The sequence below is a fragment of the Mixophyes fleayi genome, chromosome 12 (assembly GCF_038048845.1).
Source record: "Mixophyes fleayi isolate aMixFle1 chromosome 12, aMixFle1.hap1, whole genome shotgun sequence".
NCBI classification, from domain to species: Eukaryota; Metazoa; Chordata; class Amphibia; order Anura; family Limnodynastidae; genus Mixophyes; species Mixophyes fleayi.
In genome coordinates, this window is record NC_134413.1 from 27915899 (window position 1) to 27927209 (window position 11311).

Genomic DNA, 11311 nt, shown 5'->3' on the forward strand with positions numbered 1-11311 from the left:
AACATCTGAAAAATACATATGCAATAAAACATACAGCGTCTTGTTAGAAAAGAGTATTAATGAGCATGTTGACCCAATTTTTTCAAGAAAGCAACTATTTTAGAAAGAGAAATAAGACTGAGAAGAGTAAAGGGGTGGGGGGGGAGTGGCGGCGTGGCGGGCCACCTAAGAGTAAGATGGAGGAAAGAGTGTGGTGGAATATGGGAGAAGAAAAAGAAAAAGAAGAGATGGGAGAGAAGGAACAGGGAAGGGAAGAAAGGATCCAGATGGAGTGATGCTGTAGAATCACATGACAAAAGGGGTTTGGATTTGGAAGTATAAGGTCCACGGCGCCCAAACCTTAGTGAATGACTTAGAGGTATTACGGATTATGCATGTCATGTATTCCATCTGATAAACGTACCAGATCCTACTGATAATCGTCTGTAAAGTTGGAGCATTGGGCTGCTTCCAGTCCGTAGCAATCTGGCATAGGGCAGCGGAGATTATGTGGCGAAACATTTTCATTTGATGTTTAGTGGCCGATGGAATCCCGAGAGGGAGAAGGAAAAACCTGGGAGAAAACGGGATGTCAATCTGCAGTAGCTGTGAGGCAAAGTCCCGAAGTTCCGTCCAAAATGGGGCAAGTCTGGGACACTGCCACCAGATATGGAGGAAGGACCCCTCTGCGCCACAACCTCTCCAACATGTGCTAGATGAATCTGGGAAGATTTTTTGTAATTTGGTTGGAACCAAATACCAGCGATAAAGAAGTTTATAAGCATTTTCTTTTAATTTAACACAAATTGAACTGGAGGCTGTGTTAGTTCTAATTTCCTCCCAGTCTTCATTGTCTAGCGTTTCCCCCAGGTCTCTCTCCCAACCCCTCTCATGAGAATCTCGGTTGTTCGAATCAGGGACTTTAAGTTCCCAGTATAGTAAGGAAATGAGACCTTTGGTAGAAGATCGCCAGAGTGAAAGCGCTTCGAAAAAGGTCAACGGTCTACGACCTAGAGTTAATTTGTTGGTAGAATGAAAATTTCTTACTTGTAGGTATTGGAAGAAATATGTGTTTGGAGTATTAAGTTTTGTTTTTAAATCATCAAATGAAGGAAATGAAGCGTCTTTGGTGATATCATTGAGATAGCGTATGTCTTTTCGTTTCCAGTGTTCAAAGGATGAAGTTATACACCCTGGTGGAAATTTGGGGTTATCAAAAAGTGGGATGACCGGGCTGGGAGTAGGAGCAAGGTTAAATTTCACATTTGCTCGATCCCAGATAGATAACGAGTGGGCTACAATCGGGTGATGAGAAACGGATCGTGGACGACTGGTGCGAGGGAGCCACAGGAGAGAGGATGAGGAAGAGATACCCAAGCTTTCTGCTTCGATCGAGACCCAGACCCTGGAGGAACTAGGAGAATTCCATAACACACATTGGGCAAGTTGCGCTGCTAAATAATACTGCCTAAAATTGGGTACCCCTAAGCCACCACCCCGTGCCGACCTCTGCAGGACAAGAAGGCGGACTCTTGGGCGTTTTTTGCCCCATATAAATTGCGATGTGTAGTGCTGTAAAAATTTGAAAACGTATGGGGGAATGCGTATTGGCAAGGCTTGATAAAGATATAGTAGTCTAGGCAAGATGTTCATTTTAACTGAATTGATACGTCCTATCCATGAAATAAAGTGCTGGTTCCAAGCTTCAAGATCAGATTTAATCTGGGAGAGTAATTTTGGGTAATTGGCTTGAAAAAGTTGATTGTATTGCTTAGTGACGTGAATGCCTAAATATTTAATCTTTTTTTGATGCCATTTGAAGGGGAATTGAAGAGAGAGGGAAGATCTAGTTTTGCCTGTTAGAAAAAAATCAAGAATTTCTGTTTTTTGAGGATTTATTTTGTATCCTGAAATGATGCTGTACATGTTGATATCTGCAAGGAGGGGGGGCAGAGAGACTGCAGGGTCCGAGAGAGTCAGGAGAACATCGTCTGCATACAATGATATTTTGTGTTCAGATTTCCCTGTTTTAATTCCTTGAATAGCCTTATTAGATCGTATCTTTGCAGCTAAGGGTTCAATTAGAAGGGCAAAAATTAAAGGTGAGAGGGGGCAACCTTGCCTTGTTCCGTTGGAGATTGAAAAGGGGGAGGATGAGACCCCATTGGCCACCACCGTTGCCCTGGGTGATTGGTATAAAGCTAGTAGCCCATCTAAAAATTTACCAGAGAAGCCCATTGACCTCAAGACCCTAGACATAAAAGGCCAAGAAATTCGGTCAAATGCTTTTTCGGCATCTAGCGCCATAATCAGAGATGGACATTTAGTGGTATTAATAGAGTGTACGAGGTCAATAGCGCGTCTAGTGTTGTCTATAGCTTGGCGGCCTGGTATAAACCCAACCTGATCCGGATGGATCAGGGAAGGAAGAAGGACATTCAACCGATTAGCTAAAATTTTGGCATATATCTTGAGATCTACATTCAGTAGTGATATTGGTCTATAGCTGGAACACAAGGTGGGGTCTTTCTCTGGTTTTGGTATAACAACGATGGTGGCCAAGGTCGTCGCCTCGTTAAACGGGGAGCCTGTTAATACTTTATTAAAAAAATCTGTCATGTGAGGGGCAAGATCTTTAGCAAATTTTTTGTAATATTGTGGGGTGAGTCCGTCGGGGCCCGGGGCAGAGGATGATTTCATCATCTTGATCGCCGAAACTGTTTCTGCCTGAGTAATATCAGCGTTCAAGAAAGCGAGGTCACCATCTGTAAGATGCGGTAATGAAAGAGATGATATAAAGGATGTAATCTTCTCGTCAAGAGAGTCCGCAGAGGATGGGGCCCTGGGAAGATTATATAGTGCTTTATAATAATCGTGAAATTCTTGGGCGATTTGCACAGGGTCATACAACGGCTGAGAGTTAGAAGTTTTTTTAAGTTTTGTGATCATTCCTTTAGCTTTCCTCTGTCAAAGTTTGTTAGCGAGTATAGAATCTGCTTTATCAGTCTTATCATAGTATTGCTGATTTAATTTTTTAAGTGTGTTTGCTGCTCTGCGAGAGAGGATTGTATTCAGTTGGCCTCTGATTGCAGAGATTTGTGTTAGAAGAGACGTAGATGGGTGTAGTTTATGCTGGGTGAGCAATAAGGCTAATTTTTTTTCAAGGGATATTATTTCTTGAGAGGCCAATTTTTTAGCTGCGGAAGTCTTACTTATCATTTTGCCTCGGATGGTAGCCTTATGAGCTTCCCAAATAATTCCTGGGGCGATCTCTTCTGAGAGATTCAGTTCAAAGTATTCTTTAATTGCTTCCTTAATCTCTTGATGGACAGAGTGGGACAACAACAAAGAGTCATCCAGACGCCATCGACGCGGTTGTGGGGCTAATTTTATTAAGTCAAGAGTGATATCTACTCCTGCATGATCTGTCCAACTGAGAGGGGTAATTCCTGCATTTAATATCGTATGAGTGAGAGAATGGGAAACAAAAATCATGTCTATGCGAGAATAGCTGCCATGAGGGGCTGAATAATGTGTGAAGTCTTTTGCATCCGCATTTTTAAGTCGCCAAGTGTCATGTAAAGCTAAATTGTGTAGACCTGATAGCAAGGATTGAGAGTCTCTTAATGAGGTGGGAGAAGGTTTCTGGTTGGAGGGGCCAGAGGATCTGTCTAGTGTTGGATGTAAAATGGTATTGAAGTCCCCAGCAAGAATTATATGGCCCTGTGCAAGGCGCCCAACACGACTAAATACTTCAGAAAAAAAAGAACTCTGACCCTGATTGGGTGCGTACAGAGAAATTAGTGTAATCTGCTCAGAGCGGAGTGTACCAATCAAAATCAAATACCGACCGTCTGGGTCTGAATATGATTTAGTTAGGAGAAAGGGAACCCTATTGTGTATTAAAATTGCCACCCCACGCTTCTTGCAGTCCGCAGAGGCAAAAAACGTTTGAGTATAAAGCTTACTTTGTAGACGAGTGTGTTGTCCCGTGAGGTGGGTCTCTTGAAGGAAGATCACATCAGCTCCCTCTCTCCTGCAGGCCCCCAAGACCACCGCCCGTTTAGTAGGTGAGTTCAGACCGTTGACATTGATCGAGAGTATCTTAAGCGCCATGGGTGCAAGAGGAAGCATAATTCCTACATAGTTTTAGTAAAAACATTACTTGAGTGAGTAAAAAAGAAAAAAGATTTTCAGTCCATCTGGAGCCTTGGGGGAAGGATGGGGGAAAGGGAGGGATGCCACAGGTAAGAGGAAGGTAAAAAGAAGAAAGAGAAAGGGGCCTAATTAGGCCAATACCCTCAGAGAGGAGAGCCCCGTATAGGGCTATCAATAAAATCAAATAATGAAGAAAAAACATTGTAATACAAGTAAGGGTGCTTGTGGGGGGTGGTTAGTTTAGTGGGATACAGATAGGCCATGAAAGGGGCCAGGAATAGCTATTTAGTATAATAGATTGAGATATTCTGAGCAAAGTTGGAGTGGATAAGTGACCAGAGGAAGGGGTGTTGGGAGAAAGGGGGGGAGAGGGGGCAAAAATAGTAGAAGGGAAGGAGGGGTAGTAAAGGTTGGGGGTGGGACGGGGACAAAGGGGAAAAGTGTGGAGTGGGAGGAAGGAAGTAAGGGAAAAAGGAGGATATGAAGAAGAGGGATGGGGAAAAGGGAGAATCATGGACGTAGAGCTAAAAGGGAGGGGGAGGAGTGAGTGGAGAAATTAGACTAAACAATATGAACACTTATGTAATATAGAAATTGTAACAACAGCATCAAGTATAACAGACATGTTTTCTTTTTTATAAAGAGAATTAAAAAATTAAACAGGCTTGTTTGTATTCCCCGTGCAGATCATTACAAATAAAGTGAGCAAATCATGATGCATCATTTAAGTCATCTTGTGGATTTCCTCCAAGTTCCCGGCTTCAGCAGATGGTATCGTCATCTTGGAGAGCGCTGTAAAACGAATATTCCCCAGTCTTGCTCACAAATTGGCTGGGTATTTAGACTGAAAGTAGAAGATTTAAAATGAGTGATCGCACTCTGTAGCCAAAGGAGAAATTGTTGAGCAAAATGTTATTTGATTAAGCTACAGACTGTGTTCTGGATTAATGTGTGCAACCTTCAAATTGGCACTAAAATAGAACAAAAGAAACATATGGATTCGCGATTGTCTGCCAGATATTATTTTTTTTCTGCCAAGCCAAAAGGATAAAAGACTCAAAAGGTTTCGTGACACTTCAAGAATTGACCCTCAGGGAAATGAATTCCTGAAGCTCTCATTTGTAATCCGTTTTATCCATCATGAAACAATCACATGAAGTCATGGCACCTGCTTCCCGACTCGGTTGTGTTAACAGAGAGGATTTGATCTTCTGTTTACAGATGAAATGCAAAAAGATCATAAACACATCAAAACTCAAAATGCCATAGATGACTAAGTGCTAGGACAAAATATACTATACATTTGTTACCAAGGAAATTGTGTGGAATCTTGGATCTCCAAGGAAATCTATGGAGACCATCAGCACAATGGCTAAAAGAGACATTCATTCATTGTGCGAGTGTCCGTAGTCAAATCATTAAAAATTGTCCCAACGTACGTGCTTATCGATATATAAAGAACTACTCAATAACAAATATTTTAAGAAACCGGTAAATATAGCTGACCAATGTTGATATTCACCTGAGCATGTTCATTTCAAGTGGTTCCATTATTAAAAACCAAAGCATATAATTGTTATTGTTGTATCATGGCATGTTGTACCCCTTCCAAGAGATCAATTATTTTCAAGTAGAGTTAATATTGGTCATGTGCCTCCGGCCAAGACAGGTACTGTAATCATCTGTGTATGCTTTTGTAATTGTATCCATTTCAGACGATCAGCTCAGTGTTCTTGAATGTCCTTCAGCTTTATATCATTACTTGTACAGTAGGCCTCATAGGTACTGGGGCTAATTACATGTTTTTTACTAGTGTTTTCAGCAAAAATACATGTAAACTTGTACAACACACTAAGGCATTGTTTCTAATGTCACCATACCCACTATAGCCATTACTAGTGGCATGGTTTTCAGAAAGGATCCTGAGCTGGTCCACGTATGTTTCCCGCAAGTAATCGCATAGTGAAAGCCACAGTAAACGGCCAAAAGCTAGTAAAACTGACAGTAAGAAATGCCAAGTCAAATGCAATAGATTTCACCTGTGCTTAATCTTGTATTAAAAAAAACCCATAAACGTCTTCATTTAGACTGTCATAGGAAAACGGAGAATGGATCTTCATTGTACTTTGATTTCATTAGAGGGCGGTGTTGGAGAATTGGACAGGTTGTTTCATTTTCCACAAATGTGCACCTTCAGGACATGAAAGAACCAGCACAGGAAGTTTTTACAGTCTAAATAGCATGATAAAAAGCACAGGCAGTTAGGATGTCTCTTTAATTCAAAAGGAATCAATTTAAGCAGATTGGAAGATACAAAAAAGGCAGCATCACAAAGACCATAGAAATCAATTTTTAAAAACTGGTTTACAGGAAAACTTCAAATTTATTTTTTTCAAGTCCATTTCAGAAAATGAAATAAAACCTCTCATCTGACTTACTGCTATGGATTACACATTTTCTCTATGAATCAGTTGTCACAAGTCTCCTACAATATGCTGTGTATATCATACAAGCCAGCATTCCATATATTTATTACTAATAATGTGCACATCAGTACCCGCCTACACAGAGCATAATATATAAATACAGATGGCACCAGTGTGACAATATTTAATGTATTCAAAAGGCTAGTCCCTTGTTATCAGTTAGTCTTGTAACACAACAAATGTGAGGCAACCTATCAGCTACACTTAACTGCACATTAAACAGATGACCTATATAAATGTTACCTTTACTATGTTAAGGGCTCTCTATTTCAGAAGAAAACTTCTACATAAATGGTGTTTCCCCATGTACCAGTCAGATGGTAGTCCCTCCATTGGAATACCCCCCATTACCTTAACCAAGACAGATGTTGATCCCTCAAAATCCCCATGTTTGTCAGCAGCACTGGTATGCTTTCAGTCTTGCACTACAGCTGTTCCATTACAAAAAACAGAAAAATACCCCTGATATGGCGCCAATATAATACCAATAAAGGTAAATGGAATAGTGGGAAAACATCTGAATAATAATGATCTCCCAATGTTATATTAGACAGAAGACAAGCTGCTGCATAAACCAAGTGGCTGCGCCCACCAACAAACAGAATTAACAACAAAAAACGAATGCAGCGCTCAAATCTAACTATCTCCCAATATGGGCTAGTGGAGCATAAATAGCAGATCACGAGTGGTCAAATATATAAAATAGTATTTAATGTCACAGTAAAATCATACATATAATACCTATTGATGCTTAAATGATGGTAATAGGGGGAAAGATATACAGAATCTACGTCACAGTGCACTGTGACATAGGATGATATAACAATTCATGGACTATAAAAAAACATGTAAAATGGTGCTCATGAGTCTAAATTGTTAGAACCACAACGCTACTATTAGAGTTATGTATAACAGCTGTGTACCCTGTAGCCGATATTGTGGTCAAAAAATATTAAAAATTGAGCATTGCTCTGCAAAATCCTCCCAGAAAGAAATGCTGATTATTGTTCCATTACAAGCAGCATATTTTTCCCCACTTTCCAGACATGGAACGCTTTGAACGACACACTATGCACACCAATGGTGATTCCACAGTTGTCTCATTTAAGGTAATGGCATGTGTGAGGAAACACTCATTATACTGAGCAATTCTCCTCAGGTAGAGAACTCATTTAACCCACTTTTTATGGGCCTGCATATAGTTAGTCAAGCAACTAAAAAAAAATGGTTTGTACCCTTTAAGTTGGGCCAACCACCTGCAGCCATTAAGGCTCTTCAACCCCCAAAATAGTTATGTCTCAAAGCACCAGTGCATACCTATTGATGCCAGGACTTGATAGGATGAAGTGGCATTAAAAGGCAGGAGTCTGCTACGGCCTCCATTGCAAATCTGGTATACCTTTGTGCAGCAGGGGGGATATGGGGGACACAATGATTCAAACAGTGCAGAGAAAGAGTCAAGTGAGGGAGCCAGACAATGCAGGCAAGGGGGAGGGGGGGGGGTCATTATTACCAATAATTACTTTAAACAATGTAATTAGCCTTTAATGTGACTGGCCATTCCATGGACTAGCAGGTGCATACAAACCGTGCATGAGAGAGATCAGACTGCAGGAATTTACTAGCTTTCAGCACAAGCTTTGAATGATCATCTAATTAAGATCACTGGAGCTTCAGCCCATGTCAGCAGCCAGTATAGCTAAATTTAAAGGCATTTTAGGTCAAACCACGAGGGACAAAAAAAAACGGGATTTATACTTACGATAAGTCTTTTTCTCTGAGTCCATCTGGGGGACACTCCTTAACCATGGGGGGGTTGAGTCGGGGGGAGGAGTCTGGCACCCAAAGAGTTAACTTTTTTCAGCCAACAGCATATCACCCCCGCCAATTCCCACATACCTCAGTTTGATTACAAAAGCCATTAGGAAGATAGGCCAATCAACCAAGAAACACCACTCAACAGAGGGGGGATTGGAGACAAAACAACGAAAAGACGGGGGGGATCGGAGTGTTCCCCAGATGGACTCAGAGAAAAAAGATTTATCGTAAGTATAAATCCCGTTTTCTCTTTCATCCATCTGGGGGACACTCCTTAACCATGGGGACTTACAAAAGCAATCCCTCTGAAGGGTGGGACCGCTCTGATCTCCTTGCACGCAGAACACTACGGCCAAAGGAGGCGTCCCCAGACGCAAATATATTAAATTGGTAGAATTTCTTAAAGGTATGGACCGAGGACCAGGTGGCTGTTCTGCACAGCTGGTCCGCCGTGGCTCCATTACGAGCTGCCCAAGACGCCCCAACCGACCGGGTAGAATGGGCAACAATACGTTTCGGCACAGGGAGATTAATACGGACATAAGCCTCCCTGATAGTCAGGGTAAGCCATCTGGCAATAGTTTGCTTAGATGCTGGCCATCCCCATTTGGAAAAGTCAAACAACACAAATAGAGACTCTGTCTTACGTATCTTTGCAGATCTCTTAACATATATACGTAATGCCCTCACTACGTGCAAATATTAATTTGTCTTTGTTCCAGGAGTTTGAGGGTCCTCTCTCTACGGGACCCTGTAGGGCAGGTTTAACCTGCAGCCCCAAGGCCTTGCTAGGACGTCCCTTACCAGTGGATCCCTTGTTTTTGCGCAGAACTCTGGGACTTCCCTGTCTTTTGTTCGGTTCTTGTCCAGCAACCACCAGCTGAGGACCTACCTCCTCCACTGGTACCTCGAACACGGGAATGCTCCTCTGGGGTTGGACCCTGCCCAGGGTAAGGTCGCGAAAGATGTCACCATCTTTCCCAGCAGCTTCTGGGAAAGATGGCTACTGACTACCTGGCTACTGACAGCCTCTTGTCTGACAGGATCCTGCCTGTCCACTCCATCTAGGACTTTAACTTGTCCTGTAAAGACAACCTTCTGCTGCGTACCAAGTCCCTCACTAGTCTCAAGAAACTCATTCTTAGACAAGGGATTCTCTGTGACCCTTTCAGACTCTAGAAGTTCGGTCATAGACTGAACAACTCGTCTAGCCTTAGCACCCTGAATGGGTGTGACTAAAACCTTTTCCCTTACTGGACATTCTAAGCCTGTATAGCTTCGTCTGAACGAAGCAAATCGACAGCCCTGAGCTCTTTCTGATTTGACAGAAGCCAGCGAGGTAATTTTCTTTAAAACCTGAGGTGAGCTGGTCCCATGAATTCTATCACGATATTCTGGACCTACTCGTCTACCGAGGACCCTGTCTGCTGCCGGGCAAACCCAAGCAGCCGTCCTCCCACCCCACCCTCTGGAACCAGAGGAGGGTGGTAGTCATGCTGCTGGTCTATCCGGCAGCTTGGCGGAAGAAGCTCTCCGCGCCACAGGGGCAAAGGATGACCTTTCCCTATGGGACTGTCTCCTGGATTCCACGGCCCCTGGACTGGTAGTCTGGCCTCTGCCAGACCCGCCCCCGTAAGGAGGCTGTCTAAAAGAACTAAACCTAGGCCTAGCCCTAGGTCTTGGAGTATTTACAGGCAAGGACGTCTTCTTGCCCCCTGAAGCCTGTAATATCCCAGAGTCTAATTCTGGACCAAATAACATCCCACCCGTATACGGGATGGATTCTAATGATCGTTTAGACTCTGAATCCGCATTCCAAGCCCTTAACCATAACGCCCTTCTAGCTACTACAGCTGTAGCTGAAATAGACGAAGCTATGGAGGCTGAATTATGGGCCGGTTCATATACATAGCCTGCTGCCTCCCTTAGCTGCATGGCCAGAGGCAGTAATCCTGTAAGGCAGACTCTAACTGCCCTGCCCAGACTTCCATGGCCCTAGCTACCCGGGTAGAGGACAATGCTGGCCTGAGGCCAATACCGGCGGCCAAGAAGATCGACTGCAGCAGGGATTCTAATTTCTTGTCAGTCGCGTCCTGTAAGGTCGCTGACCCGGGTACAGGTAGTGTAGTCTGACGAACCAATCTCGCCACAGGTGTATCTACCTTTGCCACCTGTTCCCAACGGGTCATATCCTCCTCCTGAAGGGGATACAATACGCCAAACTTCCTTGGCATAGACAACCTTTTATCTGGATATTTCCAAGAGGCCTCTACAATATCCCTCAACTCAACTGAGGGAGGGAACCTGACCACCTGCTTAGAAGCCTTCTTAAAGAGGGAGCGGTCCAAGGACTTCGTCCCCTTTACTTCAGCAAACCCCAGGGTCTGACGAACTGCTCTTACCAGGTCGTCCATACCCTGGTGCCTAGAGATTCCTTCTGACTCTATAATGGACACATCTGAATTGTCCAACAATTCCCCCTCCTCCTCTGAGGAACTCTCAGAGTCTGACACTGACCACAGCGCTTTAGCCGTTTGTCTACGTCTTTTAACACTACGCTTGTGTCTGGGGTTCTCCAGTAGATGGGTAAGCCGGTCCAGGCTTTTAGCCACCGCTGACCAACCCACCTCTCCCATCTGGGAAACCCCCGGGAGGGCTGGGGGGGGGGGGGGAAATACACAGACCCCTGGGGAAAATTACTCATCTGTCATTCCTACGGTTATAACCTGAGAAACCACAGATGTAGCTGGGATCTCAACTGGTTTAGATAACAGATTTACAAGGGTATTAACTCCCTATGTTAAGGCAGCCGCCCACTCAGGAGGATCTACCGTTATGGTGGAGGTGTCTATAGGCTGTTTCACAGGAGC